Raw genomic sequence first — 16,264 nt, forward strand, 5'->3', positions numbered from 1 at the left:
CTTGCTTAGGCACAGAGAAGAGGCATCCAGTGGGGTAGCCTAAGGAGTCTGGACATTAAATGGTCACTAGTTTCAACGTGAATTGAACCTCAGTAAAAACATAAGGCAAATTATCTGTTTACCCAACTATAGATGTAAATGCTTTACTTACAACAACCAAGATTAAAGATACTGCCTCTCTTACATAGTGACAAGCAGTTGATTTCCATCTATGTTTGTTAACCTACGGAGTAACAGCATTATATTAAATTCCCTATTGCTACGTTTTACTCCAAGCTATTTTGACTGCTACTGAACTCTTTTGAAATATCAAATTTTGTCCAAAGCACCTCCCGTTCTTGGCTTACATACACACAAAACTGCATTGCAGTTGTACTCAGCTGCAAAACACTGGCCAAAGTACAGTCATAGTTATACCAGGCATAGCCAGGTAAATATGGAATAATTCTGCAAAACTCCAAGTTCTTACTTTGTGCTGTAAGTGAGTATTTTTGTAACTGAAAACAAAGTTTCATTCCAAGTACTTACTGCAGCATGAACTGATTTTAGCAGACACATTTGTTCTTTATCAGAAGACACAGTACTGGAGGGAGTACAGAGGATAATGCTTCCCTTGAGGTAGGGGATATCCGAAGTCAGCTTAGTCCATGTTACTTGCTGACAGCCACTAGCATAGAAAAAAAATACAGCTGTTTCCTACTAGAGGGATATCAGCTACTGTATCTCAAACTCTCACTTCTATTTGCGTAATGTTTCTGTTAGCTACAGTGGATAGCTAAAAAAGCAGGGGGGGGCATATCTGGTTGCTTCTTTGAAGCAGTATTTGCCACTGATTCACTTACCAAAAACTAGAAAGTAGATAGGGGTGCAAATTCATCCTGAATGTTTTCTCAGAGTTCTGTTCTAAGGAGTGTTTGGTCATGGAAAGGTTGAATCTCCCTATGAGCGGTTATGCTCATATTTCATCTGGTCTTTACCAAACATGCTCTCTCACCTGGCTAACGGGAGACATTAACTGCCCTGTGCCTGCAATATTGTGTTCCACAGTGGGATGGCTGCCTCATGCCATCTGGCTTTGCCCCTCTCATTTCACTGATGGATCACACTTGATATTTGGGTTGAATCCCACACCACAACACTTTCAGAGCTGCCTGAAACCACAGACTTTAGAAGGAAAATGAGCAGAAAAGCTGTGCTTTTTACTTCACTGTTTTACCCACTGGGAAGCTGAGGCAACAGGTAAGCTGTAATGGACTTTCTTACAGCATCTCAGTAAATCAGCAGCCAGGTTTGCTGCCTGTTCCCATACTCAGCAGTCAGTAAGAGGCTAGGGTAGAATGCTAGACATAAGTGTCCTGTTTCAAAATCTCTCGGTCTGCTTTTCCTTTTTTCCAGGTGAACAGGGCCTCATCTTTGGGATGGAGTAGTATCCAAATCTGCATTCCTCTGCCATACGTTTTGGATATTTATTGAAACAGGGTTATTTTTTAAAGACTTGAAACTGGAATTTAAAAGCTGCTGACTTAAGAAAAAGGAGCCAGAAAGGAGCGCAACAGAGAACGGATCAATGTTCTTGGGCAGAAAATATGGAAACAGCACCTCCTTCAATTTGTAAAACACCCACTGGGGTCAGGGTGGGGTGGTCTGGCAACGAGTACAAACGTACACAATCCTGCAGCCGTTTGGGGCTGTCTGCACTCAGAGCACGACTGCTGTCTTACTTTCTACTACTCTGCATGTTGTCTGCTGCGCTCTGCAAACACACTCCTCTCCTGTGGTTATTTTTGAAGCAGCTCCTTAAAACAGATGTCCTCATATGTGTCTCTTCCCTGCTACATAAATAACAGTTTGCCTCATGCTTCTGCCATCCTTTTGAAGTAAACTAAAAAAAAAAAAAAAAAAAAAAAAGGAAGGGGAAAGAAGAGTATCCCTTCCCACTGGTGATTTCTGTTGTAGCTTTCATGGCACATGTGTCACCTTCACGCCCTTCTTAAGGTGAGCTACAAAGGTTTTTTCTTTCTGACCTTCTTTCTTGCCCTTCCCAGGATTCTTCCTTCTTTAGTCCCTTTCCAACTCTCTCCCACTTCTCCTTCTCTGATTTCTGGAAGCACTGCAAAGACCATAAATCTCATAGAAACTCCCTCCTGAGTAATACTACCAAGGAAGGATCCACACATACCAGTTACAATTTGTCCTCCTTGCATCGTCTTCCTGCAGCTAGCAGTACCACTGCTTGCCACCCATGCATGCCTCAAAAGAGGCATCCCAGACTCTAACCTTGAAAGGAATCGTTCTTCATCACTTTGTCCTTCACTTGTCTTGGTGATACTAACACCAGTATATTCCTAAAGAAGCAAATTGGATGTGTGCAGAATGGGCTAGCTTGAGATGCATGGATGCTGACGTGTTCCTGTGAACCAAGCCCATAACACCAACAAGACCCAGCTGATGACATCACTGGAAAGAGCTGAACCAAGCTACCATGCATTTGGTCTCTCTTTAGAAACCAAGTCTGGCACATCGTTGCCAGCTCTCAGAGGATCTGCTCTGCTCTCCCACAAAGCAGCAAGTCCCAGCTTGGACTTCTGGCTTCCAAAGAACATGCAGAGAACACCCCTAGTTCCAAGATTATGTAGCTTTAAAACATTTATTTTTAGGTGTTGAATCTAGGGGAATCAGCCAAGGAATCAATCAGCTTGGCCATTTCAATGATTAAAGTATGTGCTGAGTCGTGGAAAAATATACAAAGTAAAAACCATTGATAGAATATTTGGCATAAATGTCATTATCTGGTATCTTTTATGCATGGAGGGACTGATTCTGCTAGCCTTGCTCACAGAGTAGCCAGGAAGTATCCTCCTGGGTTTAAAGAGAACTGATCAATAAGGTACTTTTCATGAGCAGAGGAAGCAAGCACAAACCAGCAGAGGTAGAGGCAGAGGAATTACATAGGCCTGTGAACTTTGAGCCCACACATGAAATCCCAGCTCCGAGCAAATCAATAGGAGTTTTGCGATTTTGGCTGGGGGTGGAGAGGTTTTACCACACAGCTTACTGGGCAACGTTCCTACCAAAGTACAAAACAAAACCAATCTGCAGAGCCAAGGGCCTAGAACAAGAGAAGAATATTTTCCTCTGTAGCCAAGGCCCTATGTACAATCACTAATTACACCACTGGAAGTTAAAACAAGAGAGTATAGTCTATAAATGCAACATCTCAGGGACAGTCCTGGTGGTGTCACAGCATTCCTGAATGGCTGTTGTAGCGCTGTTGTCGACAAGGCCTCTGGAATGCCAAACAAGGTTTCAACAATTGCTAATGCCACTCAGTTACATTTGCTTCTTTCTAGGTGACTGAAAAATTATCAGACTGTCCGTTTCCACTCCTCCTCCTTGCCTGATGTCTCAGAGCAATGTCCTACAATCTCCAGTATCTGCAGAAACTTTGTTACTGGTGGCACAGGGATTATAAACAGACCATAATGTAGGGACAGGGTTTAAATTGGACTCATAAGGTCTGGAACTTCTTTTTCTGTTTGTATCTTATTTTTTTTACCATGCAGTCTCTTTCTCTTCACAGCTGTGCTCCCCCTAATGCTAGAAAAGGAAAATATCCTTCGACTATTCAGTTCTGTCTAAGAGGAGATTCAAAGATGCTTCACACACAGGCAGGCCTTCCACACCCTGTGAAGGTTTTTAGCCTTGTGTTACATCTCCCAGCATGACTTGGCCAACAGAAAAAACTGAGAACGCGAGCATTGCCCGCTAGGCACAGCTGTGCTACGCTGTAAACTATTACACAATCGCTGTTTGAACATGGAAAATGGATCTCAGTTGTCATTTCAGGAGGAGGTCATTGGCCCGACAGCTCAATAGTGGGAAAGGGAAAACTTTAGCTGCTGCTCTGCCAAAAAAAAAAAAAAAGAAACCAAATCCAAACACAGTGTGACACAAGCCTGGAGGTACACACTAAAGTTACACTACAGGGTTCCAGATAGTAGGCGTGTTAAAAAATACCCTCACCACACACCCAAACACAAAACCAATATAAAATAATTTAATTAGAGGAGACAAAGACAGATCAAACATCCTCAGCCCCACAGAGCAGTTGTGTTGGGGCACACACAGGCTCCAGCCTCCTTTTGCTGGCACAGAGAGCCCACGGGCAGTGATACAAACATGGTGGCACAGAGCTAAAAGGACGCACTGACAAAGGGTCAGGTCATATAACAAGAGCATGTTTCCTCTTCACGGGCTTGCGGGGTGAGGGTGAGATCATAGTGCGAGCCTTCGGCAGGACCGAGAAACACTCGGTCTAGCTGCGGTACAGCATCCTCTGACAGACACATTGAAGCTCTTAGCACATCAGCAGAGGAGCAAAGGAAACGAAGGCAGCGAAGGCCTCTTGGTGTCCTTACCCACTGCAATGGTCAGGGGCTTAAAATTCCCAACATACCTGGTTCAATTAGAACTCAAAATAAATAGCTCACTGTCAGTGCAGTACAGGAGAGGGGAGGAGAGCACCAACAGGACATTCTCTTTAGGGGAATAGGTTGAGGATGGCGGACAGTAGCACAGGACACCTGCTGTTGTTGGTCCTCCACCAGCGCTAGGACATGCTTTCCCATGCCCACCAGGATGACACCTCTCCCTCTCTCCCACCGCAACCCAGACTTCACCTCTCCCATACAGCCATCCTGGCAGCTGGGAGGCTAGGCCGGGAAAACTCATCCAGGGTGGACATGACACCATGCCTCTGGCAATGGAAAGAGCTTGCTGCAGGTCATTTCTCTCTTCACTCTGCCACAAAAGCCTGAGCCACCTCCTCCAGACACCTTCTGAGCCCTACTGCCACCAGCTGAGAGGAAAAAAAAAAACAACCTAGTGCTGTTTTAGTTAATTTTAAACCAGTGAAAGCTGATTATTGCTTAGTAAGCCTAATCCATGCCTGCTCTCTAAATACAAAGGGAAAAGAATGTATGTTTTCCTTTATATAGCAAAGAAAAGTAGACTAGGAGGAGATTCTCTTTAGGAATTATGAACCAGAGGACTTGATGAGAGCTGTCCAGTTTGATCCTTTTTCTTTCAAACTACCATTGCAGCCAGGAGTTGAAATTCTGCTGCACTAAAGCTCTCAGCACAGCGTGGTCAGCTGTGTGCTATCAACACTCTCATCCTGCAGGCTCACTCACACATCAAAAAAAAAAAAAAAATCTTCCTGCATGTCAGAAGCAGTAAATTTCAAAAGCAGCAGCAGCCAATGAAAAATCATGGAAACTTAGGTGCCCACGACAGCTGGAACAAAGGTGTAGCAATACATGCCATGCTGACTGCATCAAACCACGGGCAACAGATGTACTTTGACACCAAATCCTCTTTCTTCACATTTAGGTGTATTAACTGTTTGAGTAAGGGCTTCCTCCCACATACCTATTTTCTGTCTCCCTTAATGCATGGCATTCTGCCACTCAGAGAGCAAAATACATTCACCGCCTTCTTCGGGTCACAGAACAACTCCAGCCATGCTTGAAGCTAAGCAGTCTCCCAGCTGCCACCACTTGAGTCTCACATCAGTTGAAGCTGATTTAAAGGCAGCAGACATCAAAGTCATGTCAAGAAAAACTGATCCATTCCTCCTGCAAAAATTACACAGGGAAAGGCAAGGGCAGGCAATAACAGTCCACAGAGCTTCTAAAAGAATTTGGTGTGAGGAGCAGAGCTGTACTGAAATGAAAAAAATGCAAGGAGGCTGCTAGGTTGCCCACCTCCCCTGGAGACAGGGGAAGGTAGCAGCTTCATCTGCAACCATTACCTGTCTTGGCCCTCTGGCAATAGAGCCAGAGAGAAAAGAGCAATACCTGTGCTCTGATTCCCCTTCTCTCTCTCTGCAGATGGCAATTACTCAAATTTTCAGACTGCTTTTATGCCTTCCCATGCTTCATCACAGCAAATATTTGCAGGACACTCAGTGCTTCTCTGTTTGACCTGTTCTGAGCTACCTCCTCCTTAGACCCAGATCTTCCCGTCAGCCTCTTCTGCTTTGTAGTCTTTGCTTTTTTATTTGCACAGTTTGCTGGGAGGATGAAGGTGTTGCTCTCCTTACCTCCCTGCAGTGGTGAAACCTGACAGATTTAACCTAAAGCTATAGCTTCCCTATTACTGTTATTGTAATGAGAAAACAGATCTCTGCTCTTCTTCTCCTCAGGCTTTTCATTATAGACACATACCAGATAAACTTGTCCCACCTATAAGAGGTTGAATGACAGTCTTAAAATACTTGAGTCCCTTCAGATTTGATCTACAATACAATTTTTAAATAGCATGAGTACTGGCAAAATGGCACCAGCATGACCTCATAGGTCTATATAATCCATAAATTAAAAGGCTTATATTAATCCTGCAAGGCTTAAAATAAGTTTCTGATACAGATTGAAGAGAGTTAATGGAACCAGCAGCTCCGTGGATCCAGCTGCACTCAGTCCTGATGCCTCATACTAGGGGTGGACACCTTCTCTAGTACAGGCAAGATCTACATGAGTAACCCTTTGGTAAGCATTACCCAGACTGGCCTGGAAGGAGCTTGGTATCATTCAGTTTGTTGCAAAGAGCCATGGAGAGTTTCTTGCAGGCTTGCAAACCAAAGCAGTGATTCTGATGAGAATGAAATAATGAGCATCTGGGGCTTGATGACATACAGTGACAGCAGAAAAACTGCAGATGGGTGCCATCATCAGTAACGAGATGCTATAAAGCATTCATAAGTTTGTAAGTGCTTTTCTTTAAGGGTACTAGTCTGCCACTGAGAGCCTTGCTCCCCTACAGGCATCAGCATCTTCTAATCATCTTCAGTGCAGTTGCTTTATCATTATCAGCAGGGCCCATAAAATTGTTTGCAGAGCAGCAGGCCGGTCAGGTTATCTGGCAGCCTTAAAGCTGTCTTTTTCTGACAAATACCACATGTTCTGCTCTAGCAAGGGGCTCACCCTTACTTGGAACAGTAAAACAAGCCTAGTGGTAAATAAAGCTAAAGTCAGATCCAACGAATATATCCAAAGGGAAGCCTGGTAGTGTCAGGCAGCCAGGTGAGTTTGAAACCTGGACTGCCACAAAATAATACTGACAGCAGCTGCAGATCAGATCCATTATCTGCTGTACGGCCCCAGACTGGCAGGAGCCACATGCACTGCAAAAGCGGGCCTTGTCTTTGGTTGTGAGAAAAGTCGTGATTTTAGTTTATATCATCTAAGGCAAGATAACTAATGCAAGGTAGGTGAGAGAGCAAGCCAGCCGCATTTTTTAACAAGAGCTAACAGGAGGAAACAACTGGTTGGCACCATGCAGTGCGCAGTCCAGTGTGACTCATACCAAAAGTGCAAACAGCTCTGTCCTTCATAGGATGTGAACTATCACGCATTAACATTTTTTTTTCCCCCCAACCAAATGTGTATCCATAATGTCAGAGAACAGGAAACATGTCCTTCCCCCCTTGGGTAAACCTACCTAAAGACACAGAACATCTGTCACTATAACTTTTTCATGGAGCCATTTCCTATGACAGATGTACATTTGCAGAAGGCCATCCTGTGACAGATACCACAAACGTTTGCTTGGGGGGAAAATAACACTTTTGTCTTGTGATTTCACGTCCCTTTTCCATTGGCTTTTCATGGGCATGACCAAGTTTTAGCCTGACTGGTTGCAAGAAGAAAATAAGCTCATCCATTCACAGTACACTCACATTTAAGTAGTATATTATAAGTGTTCCCCAAGTCCCTTAGCAGCAGCAGCCTCCAGTGCAAGAATGCCTAATCACATTTAGGGAAAATTGTAGAGCAACAACAAGCCATGCACTTTGGGCACAATCCCTGAAGTCAATAAAAATTTGTTTACACCCTTAGTGATATCTGACAGCAAAGGAACAGTTCAGATGGTTTTAATACTATGTTATGCACAGAGTCAAAAAGCCAAAGCCCTACTTACAGTACCAGAAACCTAAGGATCAGAAGGCAAATCTTTTCACTTATTGTCAGTTCAGAGGCTAGCACAGCAGGTTCAGCAACAAGCACAACCGAGCACCAGTGCTGCCTGCAGGAGTTCCTCGGTTTTACTTCCTTGCTTAAAAAGATGCCCTGTTCCACTTTGAACATTCGTTAAAGCTAACCAGGCTGAGCTGTCAGCGTGACTCAGCAGCAGTCACGGCTAGTTTTCATATTTAGCTTTTGAATCTCATGCGCACAGTTTACCGCTATATTACAGGTGTCTCTTAAGAAACTTTACCTAAGATAAAGACACTAAACACAGCCTATGCATTACATCTCGGTCCATAACACAAATACAGTTACTTCAATTAAATATGAGGACTGAAATGAAATGCAAACGTGGCGTATCTATAACTCTTACAACCTTCCCCCCCCCTTACTTTTTTCAAAGGAAAGTAGATTATAGCTGGAATTTTCTGTTATTTGAGCTTGTCTTCTGTCACTTCTTGAAAGATTTGGATCCCCTTACCCTTGGAATGTAAAAAAAATTTATACTAAAAGCAGCTATTACGTGGAATGGCTGGTATTTTTGTAAGCTTAAGAAAAGTCTTATGAATAGATTACAGTAAAGATGTGAAAGTTAATTTTATGGAGGCAAGATGAGGGATATTCATGAAACTTCCCTTATTGGTAAAACTTGTGCACAAATAAAGCACAGTTGGTTTTGGAAGTATTTCTATCTTCAACTAAGTTTGTCTAGGAAGGAGTTAAGTTTTTCAGGAGGCAACACAATACATCAAAGTCTGATAGGACATTTCTTCAGCAGAGAAAAATTAACAGTTCAACATAGGAGAGTTGTAGCAATTATACCAGGGTGACGCTGTTACTCCTTTGCAGACACAGACTCTCTCAAGGACGGAAACTCTATGCACCTGAAATTCAGGCTCCAGTAACAGGTCAGATTCCCTAAAAAGTACAATTAATTTCTATGAGAAAGTGAGGGGTTTGTACGTATTATTTATCATTAACAGTAAGTTCCTTCTTTTTTGGAAGCTTCATCAGGAATTAATTTATTCTAGAACAATCAAAGAAAAACCGACCCTTCCCCTCAAGCAGATGCAATTTTTACTCTTGTGAATTCGCACTTCTGCTACATTTCCAGGTCAGCCATTCTGTCATACAGGATAGACAAGATCTTAATTGGTGACGTAAAGAGCAAGCAGAAACGAAAAAAAAAATCAGGACATCCTCAAACATCTCTCACTTCAGCCTTTCTTCATATAGCACAAAGTAGACAAAAACGGGATCCAGCTGACAGCATTTATTCCTTTGAAGGTCAGCTTTAAAAGAAAGAGCTACTGTAGCTACCTCAAAAGCCTATGAAGCATTTTTCTACGGAGGAGGTAGCCTGAACTCTGGCAGAAGGCAGCATGAAGACACAGGCATGTGCTCACCCAGGAGCCACCCCCATTGAAATCTGCCTCATGATTTCAAAGTGAACCTGCCCTGCACCCAGGCCTGGGTCGGTTTAGTGCAGTTCCTGGTCTGCAGAGCCCAGAGAGAGAGGAGCATCTAAAGCTCCCTCGCCGTGACAAAGATGGGTTTACATGAGTCATCTCTCCCACACCTCTTCTGTTTGACAACAGAGTTGAGCCAGCCAGCACTGACTTTCCGTGGCAAAATGCCTGACATGAAGAAATGAAGCTGGCTTTGTTTATAGCTGTTTCATTTATTAGGTCACAAGGTGTGACGGGTACACTCGATCCCTTAGCCAAACTCGCAGTAGTTTGGTACGGGCTTCAAAGGAGGCAAAGGCCTGAGCTGTAGCTGGGCCAATAACTCCTCTAGTTTCAATCCGTTCTCTGAAAACCCACAAAGGAGCAGAGTGACATAAGGAGCATCGACGCATATGAGCTTGGAACACCAGATCATGTCATTAACACATGAAAAGCAGGTGGCTTTTCCAAGACTCACTTATCAAAGAACAAAGGAAGTTGTGGGTAAAAGGAGTCTCATGCCTACCTTTCCATCCCATGTGATTTGGCTACGAGCCAGCCACTTATTCCATAAACATGACAGCCTAAGTGAGCCTTCTTTGAGCTCTCCCTGCTAGGCACTCTGGCTGCATGGCAGTGATCTCCCCTTGAGCTGAGATGCCTCTCAAGGTTGCTCCTCAAGGCAGAGAGACCTTTTACCAATGGCAGATCTTTGGATAAATCCGATTTGAGCTCTCCTTGAATTGCAGCTGGACTGCATGCCAGGTGACTATTCCCTTGAGCAGGGACACCTCTCAAGGTTTGAGATTCCTTACCTGAGGCTGAGAGATCCTTCCTTGCCCAAGGCAGAGACATCCCTTACTCACAACAGATCCTTGGTAAGTGACTGATAGCATGCTGAATTAATACTAATGAAACATTACTAATCAATGTAGCTATTAAAAATTAATTACTATAAACTTTGTATAGGTAATTCCACTAGACATAAACCATTGTCCAAGTCTGAGACTCAGATTGGACCTAGCCACACCTAAGCTCCATCAGGAGTTCAGAAAGCAAGAGGATCTGCTCTGAACCTCATGACTCAATGGGAGGGTCTTCCTTACCCTTTTTGTCTCCAGTCTCTGTGTGAATCATTCTAACTCAATTCTAGCTCAATTTTCCTTTATATGTTTCTTCCATGCAGTAATTAATAAAGTGAACCTTGCCTTCAAACTTATTGAACCTTGGTAAGCCACTGTTAAATTCCATCAAATTTCTCAAACCCTGTCAAATTATTATTCTACCACAATAAAACATACCGCTGCTTCTCTCTTTTGAGCGAGGTGCATTCCACTCATTCGTGACACAAGGTTCCTAAAGTAACCAAGAACCCATGGGGCTGTTTGAAAATAGCTAACACAACAGGCACAAGCAGAGGAGAGAAGGTTCCTTTGCAAGTATACACCATTTGAATTTGCTTATTTTTAACTGAAAGGGGACTTAGAGCACCAGCAAAGTGAAAAGCACACAGTAACTATGGACAGCTCTGCCAAGTGAAATCTGGACTTAATGATCCAACTATTACCAGGGTCAAAAAATAAGGCTTGCATTTGAAACAGACCTGGTCCTCTTTATGAGGTGAGGTGGACTTGGAGGGGGGCAGCTGGTACTATTTTGGAAAAGTGATTATCAGAAAGAGTTGCTGCTTCTAATTCGAAATCAGATTTTCTGCTTCTGTAATTCCATTCTTTTTAAGGCACAGTCTGCTAAATTGCAAGACTTTTATTTACATACTGTAACTGTATGGTTTGCATCGCCCTAGATGGAAGAAATCAAGTTGTTAACCAGATTTCCAGTACTCAGCAACTGAACAACCCAACAGAAGGGGAGATGCAAACTAAGTGTAAACAGGATTGGTAGAGAGAGCATAGTTTTTTTTTTTTAAAGAAAAAAGCTAAAGCAAAGTTAGTATCTCCCCCTTCTTTTGTTAAGTGGTAGTTCTGGCATGTCTGCCACCAGAGCGAATCGGAAGGGGAGGCTCAATCTGAGACAGGCTGGTTTGTGGGAAGCTCCTGTGGAGGACGATACAGATGGCTCTGCCTTCTCGGAATGCATCACTATGCTGGGAATTCAATTGCTGCGAGAACATCTAAGACCAATGCTATAAATTTGTTCAGAAAGGGACTCCCCAAATTAATGGAGACAGATCAGTCAGTAGCTATTAGACATGATGGTCTAGGTGCAGGTTTTTTCGCCAAAAGTTGACAAGGTGTCCCAGAGGAAAGACCACACTCTAGATCTTTCATTTCTTAAGCTGTTTTCGAATCATCTGTCATTAGCCACTGTTGGAAACAGTACACAAAGTTAGGTCAATATTTTAACCAAGTCAGTAGATAGGAGGACACCTTTGCTGTCAGCCCCAAGTTTAAAATAAGCATGGTCAAGAATACAGTATGTGCCAAAGGCAGGCGAACAGCAGAGCTCCTGGCTCCCAAGTGAGCCAGAACAGAGTGTTCCGTGCAGAAAATGGCTGAGTAATAAAGTATCTTTGTTGTAGTAGCTCTACTAGCAACAATGAAACCCTGTGTTTGGGGGATTATTTGTTTTTTTTAAACTGTTTCCAAAGAATAAACAGGCCCTGGATTTTACCACATGGAAAAAAGTAAAGCGTATCCCCTTTTTAGTGACGTTTTAGACTATGGAACATGAGTTTAATGAGAGAAAATTCCTGTCAGCCCAGTCCAGTGTTTTACTTACGCATAGTTCATTTTTCCTACTTATACCACAACCCAAAGTAAGAGATAACAATTAACCATATGAACAAAAATATCACATTTTTGTCCTCCTGAACTGAAGGGACAGCAACAGTCACATCAAACTGCTGAAAACCGATATCAACACTTTCAAAAACATCTACCATGGTTTAAGAGTTACCTTACTCATCAGGACAGCTACAGAGAACTGCTCTAGCTACGGCCTTTCCTGCTTCTTTGGACTGTGGCAAGGCACAAGAACATTTTCTGTAGCAGCTATTTTCCTCTTGCACATCTCACACCACCAGATAAAATAAACAAGCTCTCTAAAGGGCTCAGTGCAAAAGCCACCTTCATGCCACATCCCCCTGCAGCTGAAGTCTATTGATTTTTCGAAATGTGTTGTTTAAGTCCCTCTTGCTGGGGCAGGTATGAACAGCTGTACAGGAAAACACAGTGAAGGCTTTATGTGATCCTAAACGTGACAGATAAACACAATACCAACTGTTGGGAAAAGGCAAGGCACTGTTGGTTTCTACCTTGCTTCGCCTGTGCTTTTTAGCAGAGTTCCATTTGGGACATGCTGCCTACTGCCGTAGTGTGAAGCTTCTACCTCCACATGTTTACCACCTGAAATTTTGTGTTAATATTTTGTTACCGCTTGCAGGCAGATGATAGCTGGAGGCCAGCACCTGGAAAATGTGCTCTTGCAAGTATTTGAATTAGTATCCAATCATTTCAGCCAGGAAGGAGGTGGGAACAGGCCCAGCTGTTAAGCCTTTCCAGAGCATATCTGGAAATGATACACGCACCTGGTGAAGCTCTCAAACACTCCTTTGCCTGGGATCCACAGCCTGCTGCAGGGAAATACAAGGCCACACTCCCTCAGCAGCTCAGCTCTGCTTTGTGCACGGGAGGGAGGATGCCCGAAAGCCAGGGATAGCACTGGAGTCAGGGAGGGAGCTGGCAGCCCAGCTGGACTGAAGCTGTTCTAACCTGTGCCACTGGTATACCATCTCCCTGAGGGAGCACATCATCCTGCTAGATCTTCCTAATATCTGCCAGTTTTGTGCCACTGAGGAGTTCCTTTAGCAGGGCAAAATTCTCAATCCACACATTCCTATCCCTGCCCCTTTTTATAGCCTCTGCAGCAAAATCTAGATCACAATAGACTGTCCCCATGTTGCTTAATGACAAAGCACAAAAGGAACTTTGCTGAAAGGAAAAAACACCCAACAGGCTAAGTTTTTTAAGCTGTCAACAACTGTCTTCTGCATGGGTAACAATGTGGTAAGAACAGACCAGACCAAATGAACTTGAAGCCACGGGGCTGAAATTACTGGAAAACAAGAACTCAGTTGTCAGCATTCACTGATATTTGCAAAAAAAAAAACAAAACATCACTAGGTCTCACTAAGTGACCAAAACAAACGATATAAGTAGCAGCTTATTTGAATTGTTTCCCCTTCTACAAGATCTCAAACTCAATTGAATTCTCCCTCTGTAAAATATCACAAGGACACAGATAAAAGATAGGTAGGGAAGCCCATGGATTGCATTTTCTACCCCAGCACTCCCCACAGCGACATGGAGACCTGGAAGGACTTCGGCAGACTATCAGGAAGTCACAGAAACTTGTTTTTCTCTTGCCTTTCCAACTTTCAAGTCACTCAAGAGCCATCTGCTAACACCTGAGGAGCACATTGGACTAACACTGGGGCAAGCTCTGTCCAGAAAGTAAAAGCCTTTTCTTTTCTGGTTGAGTACTGATGTTTACACAGGGACTTTGCTGCACAGAACTGCGAGCATTTAGTCTTCTGCAGTTAAAAGGCCTTTGCGGTCAATTGTCTCAAGCTCAAGGGAGAGCTCAGGCTACAACCTGGAAAACATGAACTGCCTCGTCCAACAAAACCATTTCACAAACTCTGCTTTAGTACAGGAGCAGCATGGGGCAAATCACAGAAACCTGAAACATTGCATTAAGGTAAGCAACTGATAGAACTGCTACATGGTCACAGAACAGCTGCTGTATCAAAAGGATTTGATGCCAATTGAGGATGAGTTTTACAACTTGTTCAATCTCTATCATGTCTGATTTCAGGTTCAGCATCTGTCCAAGGCCCAGGGAAACGCTTTGGCTCAGCTGCCTTCGATTTGTTTTCCTCACCATCGTTAATACTTGTTTCCTCGCTGGAATTAATGCTGGGACAATACATGCTTGCTGAATACTCTGGCACAAAAACTATGGTATGAGTCATCCATCCGCTAACACCATTGCAAGGTATGGAACAGCTCACACATGCTATGCCTCTGAGCTGTTCTGAAACTTTACGTCCAGTAAAGGACTTTTTGTTGCTTACAGCCCAGCAGCTGCATTTTTACTAAGCAAAAAGACTACCTGAAGAGAAAGTGCACGGCAAAGGCAGCTGGGAAAAGCCCAGTGCTTGAGGCACCCTGGCTGGCGCGAACACACTCTACACGCAGCTCCCCTGGTGCAAGCCAGCGCTGTGCTGCTGCCCGTCTCACACAAACAGCTCTTCTGCTACTTTAGCAAAACTATGCCAACTGTAAAAGCACAGCCTATACTAGCCTCTGAAACATACAGAGCAAGGTATGAATTGTTTCCTTGAAAGGTTAATGTCTGAGGTATTTAGGCTCAGACCTATAGAAAGGAAGAATTCTGATGTTTAGGGCAAAACCTACAGATTTTAATAGTATTTTGGGTGGATCCCTCAGGTCTGTTCCACTGCCCCAGCAGCTCAGTCACTGCTGAGTAATAGCTCCGCTGTCCTTTGGCACACTCCTGTGAGCCTCTGCTCCTCCTCTATCTGCTGCTGGCCACCCCCCAGGGAGATATTCATGGGCACAACTGAAAGGCTATTGTAACTACATGCATTCTCCATTTTAATGTCACAGCTCAGTTTTGGGAAAAAAAAAAAAAACTAAACAGATGCAGCAGGCAGCTAGGAATCTCTTCTCTCTTCCTTTCCAAGCAAGCCAAGCCCAGCTGCAGCCAGCCCAGCCTGCATGCAGATGCATTAACAAGCATGCTGTTCAAGAATTGTTCAAACATTTTAGTGCTCCGGTGTTGCCAATACAATTATCATTGAGCAGAGCTCAACAATGCTGGGGAAATCCTTAGAAACTGTTACAAAATAGGCAAAAATAAGGCCTCTCAAAACTGACACAACATAGGGAAGAAACCATGCTTTTTAAGCCAGAAGTATACTTGAGCACAGTTAAGTTTCTGTACAAACCTCCTTACAAACTCTAGGCCCAGCACTGCAAGGCACAGCAGCCGGGAACAGGACAGCCAGCAGACAGCCTCACTGCGAACAGCTCACACAGCCCAAGCGTTTTATTCCCTTCCCGACACACGCCAACTCCGCTGCACAGGCCAGTAGCCGCTTCCTTCAGCGGGCAGGAAGGCAGGCCCAGGCCATAGTGGAAACTCACTGACATTACAATGAAGGTACAGACGCCACAGCATTTCAGAAAAGCCAAGACTCTGTTGTTCAAATGTAGAGAAACTATAGAAGAGACGAGTAGGACCGAGCTGCCTCAACGTAATTTTACTAGAGCTAACCTTAAACTGTACACTTCAGTGCAACGAAGGTGTAGCCTCAAGAGCTAAATGAGGAAAGGTTGTTGGGGTTGCGTTCAGTTCAGAATTAATCACCTTCTGGCAGAACACCTAGGATGTCACATGAATACTCATCCTGGATTGTATCACAATATTGAAAATCATGCAAGTGACAGGGTTAGGGCAATAACATCAGGTGCACCAGAACCAGGAGGATGTTTTTACACTAATACAAGTATGGTTAGAGGAGATTACCTCAGAGGGCAGAAGCAAAAACCTCATCTCAATCCTCGAGCTTACTGAAGATCACTGATGGCACCCATAGCAAAAGCTTACAAAATACATCCAGCTTCCAGCTGCTGAGAGATGTGCCTTAATCAGGGTATCCCCTCGGCAAGGGCCACCACTCCCACTGCAGGGGGAGGCCCGCGGCACGCACTGCGGCACAGCTGCGGAGGGATGCCTGAACAG

This window comes from Nipponia nippon, unplaced genomic scaffold, assembly GCF_047370975.1.
Source record: "Nipponia nippon isolate SJK-2023a ecotype South Korea unplaced genomic scaffold, ASM4737097v1 scaffold_6, whole genome shotgun sequence".
NCBI classification, from domain to species: Eukaryota; Metazoa; Chordata; class Aves; order Pelecaniformes; family Threskiornithidae; genus Nipponia; species Nipponia nippon.